Source organism: Hemiscyllium ocellatum, chromosome 8, assembly GCF_020745735.1.
Source record: "Hemiscyllium ocellatum isolate sHemOce1 chromosome 8, sHemOce1.pat.X.cur, whole genome shotgun sequence".
NCBI classification, from domain to species: Eukaryota; Metazoa; Chordata; class Chondrichthyes; order Orectolobiformes; family Hemiscylliidae; genus Hemiscyllium; species Hemiscyllium ocellatum.
In genome coordinates, this window is record NC_083408.1 from 78,495,656 (window position 1) to 78,501,137 (window position 5,482).

The window sequence follows — 5,482 nt, forward strand, 5'->3', positions numbered from 1 at the left end:
GAGTCGGGAATTGAACCCGGGTCTCAGGCGCTGTGAGGCAGCAGTGCTAACCACTGTGCCACCGTGCCGCCCACACAGGATCTCTGGGGGATCTTTGTAGAGAGTCCAATACAATTGCCACCTTAACATAAAAGTCATTATAGTAGTGGGGAAAATGTTAGAGTCTATTATAAAAGAATAGCTGAGCATTTGGAAAACAATGGCAGGATTGGACAAAGTCAGACAATTTCTGAATGGCAGGCAGTGACTTGTGAGTTACCACAAGGATCAGTATTAGGACTTGAGTTATTCACAATGTATATTCATGATTTGGATAACAGAACTAAATTTAGAATCTCCAAATTTGCAGATGACACAAAGCTAGGTGGAACAAGTAAGGAAGAGGCAGCGATGCTTTTATGTGATTTGAATGAGCTGAGTGAGTGGGTAAATGCATGGCAGATGCAGTTTAGTATGGATAAATGTGAGGTTATCCACTTTGGTAGCAAAAATAAGAAGATAAATTATTATCTGAATAGCTATATGTTGAGAGAGGGGAATATGCAATGAGACATGGATATCCTTGTAAACCAGTCACTGAAGATAAACTTGCAGGTGTAGCAGGTGTCAAAAAGGCAAATGGTATGTTGGCCTTTATAGTGAGAGGACTTGAGTACAGGAGCAAGGATATCTTCCTTTAATTATACAAGGTCTTAGTGAGACCACATCTGGAATATTGTGTGCACGTTTTGGTCTCTTTGTCTGAGGAAAGATGTTCTTGCTGTAGAGGGAGTGCAGCGAAGGCTAAATAAATTGATTCCTGGGATGGTGGGACTGATCTACGAGGACAGATTGAGTTAGATACCATTATATTCGCTGGAGTTCAGAAGCATGAGGAGGAATCTCATAGAAACCTATTAAATTCTAACAGTGCTAGACAGGGTAGATACTGGAAGAATGTTCCGAATATTGGGGGAGTCCAGAGCTAAGGGGTAAGTCTAAGGGTATGGGGTAAACCAGTTAGGACTGAGATGAGGAGAAATTTCTTCATCTATAGAGTAGTGAGCCTATGGAATTTGTTACCATGTAAGGCATTCAAGGCCAAAATATTATATGATCTCAAGAAGGAGTTAACTATAATACTTGGGACTAAAGGGATCAAAGGACATGGAGGAGAACAGGAGCAGGCTATTGAGTTGGATGATCAGCCATAATCATAATGAATGGTGGAGCAGGCTTGAAGGGCAGAATGGCTTACTCCTGCATCTATTTTCCATGTTTCATTAGTTCATTAGACATTGCCATGAAGTCTAAAAGGAGACCTGTGCATATAGGTTTGCATTTGATGAGAAGATGATTTATCCTACCCCCCACTCAAACCTGTATGTCATGGGGGATGCTTAATGCAGTCTTCAACATTAACCCTTGCAGAACCATTACTTTATAACTTTCCCATTATTAGCATTCATGTATGTGATTACATTGACCACTGTCCCATCTCTCCCCAAGTCTCTGACTTGACAAATTCTGGACGTGTTGATGTTTCATAATTACTTCAAAACGCCATCTGTGCAGATTTGGAAGAATGATAGGTTTTATCTTGAGATTGTTGTCTTTGGCTCTTTTGTTGTTCTTGAGCTGACATGATCTGTACAGACTCTCTTCACACTCTCATTTTATTTTCTGAATGTCCTTTGCTAATAATGTCATTCCTGTTAAATCAGGTATTTTGTCCTTTACCTTATTTGGAAGACTCTTACTCTCCCAAATGTCTTTTGCAGTGGAACAATGTGCTGAATCAAATAGTTGCCCAACAATATCACCTAAGGGACTAATAAGCATATGGAGTTCATTCATGGTAGGAGACTGTTCCATTATATCGCCCGTTGCTCCCGATGCAGTCTCCTCTACATTGGGGAGACTGGATGCCTCCTAGCAGAGCACTTTAGGGAACATCTACGGGATGCCTGCACCAATCAACCTCACCGCCCTGTGGCCCAACATTTCAACTCCCCCTCCCATTCTGCCGAGGACATGCAGGTCCTGGGCCTCCTCCACCGCCACTCCCTCACCACCCGACGCCTGGAGGAAGAACGCCTCATCTTCCACCTCGGAACACTTCAACCCCATGGCATCAATGTGGATTTCACCAGTTTCCTCATTTCCCTTTCCCCCACCTCATCCCAGCTCCAACCTTCCAGCTCAGCATTACCCTTATGACCTGTTCTATCTGCCTATCTTCCTTTACATTGATCCACTCCACCCTCCTCTCTGACCTATCATCTTCATCCTCACCCCCATTCACCTATTGTACTCTATGCTACTTTCTCCCCACCCCCACCCCTCTCATTTATCTCTCCACCCTGCAGGCAGTCTGCCTCATTCCTGATGAAGGGCTTTTGCCTGAAATGTCGATTTTCCTGCTCCTCGGATGCTGCCTGACCTGCTGTGCCTTTCCAGCACCACTCTGATCTAGACTCTGGTTTCCAGCATCTGCAGTCCTTGTTTTTACCCTGTTCCATTGAAATAGTTAGGTTCTTTTTGTCATTTTTCTGGATCTCAGAGCAAGGTAGTTTTTTCTTGATAGTATCTTGAAGCTGTGAACATTCGCCCTCCCATCTCAGTGTTGGTTTCTGTAAAATGGCATGCAGCCCATTTTCAATCTATGTAAGCAAATCTTCATTGTCAATCTGCTGATACATCTGTATTGAAGTACATAAACTCTTTATTTCAACCTGTTGATTAGGCAGAACATCTTCCTTCACCCTCTGTAGTTGTCTTATTGATGAACCCAACATGTTCCCATCTTCAGACTTCCACCTGATAGTTGCTGCTGACTTAGCTCTATCACTGGTACTAATAATTATTCCTTAGAAGATGAAGAATTGAAATATTCTCCTTGAACCTGTGTTTCAGCATCTGACTTCAAATTTGAATCTGCTATTACAATTGACTAACCAGGCCGATTTTGTCCCAGAGAAACTTCAGTCAAAGTTTGATCAATGAACTTGAGTGGCATGTGCTGCTCAATCATTTTCTCCTTGTCTGCACCTTATCACAAACTTTGCTGGTTCCTGTGAACTGAAGTTTCTTCAGCGATAATAGGGTTGTTTTCCACCCCCAAAAATTCTGTGAACATTAGATTGTAAGAAATTGGAGCAGGAGTAGACCATTCAGACCCAAAAGTCTGCCTCAGCATTCAATCAAATCACGGATGACCTGCCCCAGGCCTCAACCTCTTTTTCAACTCATCAGAGACTTCAATTTTTCAGATATTCCAAAAATCTATCTCTTCTTTAAATCCTTTCAGTGATCTAAGCTCCACAGCTCTCTGACTTAGTTTGAGATTCTCCCACATCCATCTATCAGCCTTCAATATTCAAAAGGCTTTTGTTATCCTTTTCTGAGTGCTGTACTGCAATGTTTCTCTCATAACTGCCAAACGTGTTGGATGTCAGTTCCTGAATTTAATCTCCCGTTGTGGCGTCATGTGGCAGTGAGGGCCCAGATAAAGTGAGTAATTGCTGCACAGTGACACAGTCTCCTGTCACTGCAGCAAATGACACACTGATGTCAATGGCAGAGAAGCAGAGGAACCGCTGTCACCATCCAGGGCCCAGAGAGAGCGTCCATATATGGAGAGCTGGGGCTCATCCACTAACGCTAATGTGAACTTCCCTGCTCATCATAAGTGAACTGGAACCTTGCAAGCACTCCAGGTATCGAGCCCTTCTCTTGCATAGGCTATGCCTTGCTAATATCATTGACAATAGATGTGCTTATAGGTCTGAATGCTTCGTCAGAGCCTCCTGATTGAGCTGCTGAGTGTGATTCTCTATGAAGGTCACCAATCTCTTAATGGAGAATGCCTTGCATAATGAAGCGAGGTGATTGCAGCATTCATGGCTGAATCAGTCTCATGACCAGAATCCCAGGCAAGGTTCCCCAGCTTGTTATTATTCCAGATGTGATATCTCAAATTGTTAAGCTCCTAGCTGAGGAGGCATGAACTGGTTGCCCTGCAGTGTAGGTGGTTACAATAGTGTTAATTCAAGAAAAGATTCCTTCCCTTGTGAATACCTTTTTTCCAGATCTAAATAAACTAATGCACTATAAGGAGCTAATATAACCATTCTTTGTTGAATTAGCAAAGGAGTGAGTTGATTAAAATGATTAATGATTAAAAAGGAAAGGGATAATTATGTAACACAAACTGCATGCAAATGAGAGATTAGAGGCGAAATTTTAAAAAATACAGATCACTCTATGAATTGTTCATGAAGAGCAGGCATGAAAATGTTGCAAACATTATTAGATGGCACCCATAGCATTGACATTGGCAATTGAGTTGTTGATTGAAAATTCTAATTTCACAGTCATAGAGTCATAGAGTTATACAGCACGTAAACAGACTCTTCAATCCAACTAATCCATGCTGACCAGACATGCTAAACTGATCTAGTCCCATTGACAACATTTGGCCCATATCTCCCTAAACCTTTCCTATTCATGTACCTGTCCAAGTTCTTTTTTAAATGTTGTAATTGTACCACATCCTCTGGCAGCTCATCCCATACCCTCTGTGTGAAAGTGTTGCTCCTCAGGTCCCTTTTAAATCTTTCCCCTCTCACCTTAACCTTAAGTCCTCTAGTTTTGGATTCCCCTGCCCTGAAAAAAAGACTTTGGCTATTCACCATATCCATGTCCCTCATGATTTTCTAAGCATCTATAAAGACACTTTTCAGTCTCCAATGCTCCAGAGAACAGGTTGGTTGAAATTATGCTGACCCATCTCCTACTGACAGTGACTGAATTCCAGTCCTCAGAATGAGAGTGAGAGTGAGTTTATTCCTTCGTTTTACATGCAGGGCAGGGTTTTTAAGAAATGGCTGTTCTCAAAGTTGTGGCCCTGGGGGCTGCCTTTGCGGAAATGGTCAGAACCTTGCAACATCTTTTTGTTAGGTCTCTGTCTGTTTAAGGTTTTGTGGCATTTTGAGACATTCCACTAACTTCACACAGGAGTTTGCCAGACAGTTAGTGAATTCCACTTGCAGCTATTTTGTTTTGTAATAGCCTTCTTTTTAAAATAAAAACAAATTTTGGAATTAAAAGTTTTTTTAAAATGTCTACCTTGGGGTTCTAATCTGTTAACAATGGACTTCGTCACTCTGTGCCATGATGTGCATTCCTTCCGGAAGCTCCAACATTGGCCACCTGATGAACATCTTCAGAGGATGGTCATCAATGGTCCCGCTAAGCTGCATGGCTGCACACGTGCAAAGCCACTCCAGGGTTTCACACATGGCGATTGGTATCTGCACGCTGAATGCAATGTTGACTTCCAATTCTGGAAGTCATTGGCACACATAGACTTTAGAGGCTCATGCAGACAGAAAGAAAATTAGAAGGAATACTAGTCAACATTTGCATGGGTCTCAATACCTTGTTTGTGTGAACAGATGAAGGTGTACCTGTTGGATGTGATCTACCAGCCTTTGTGAAA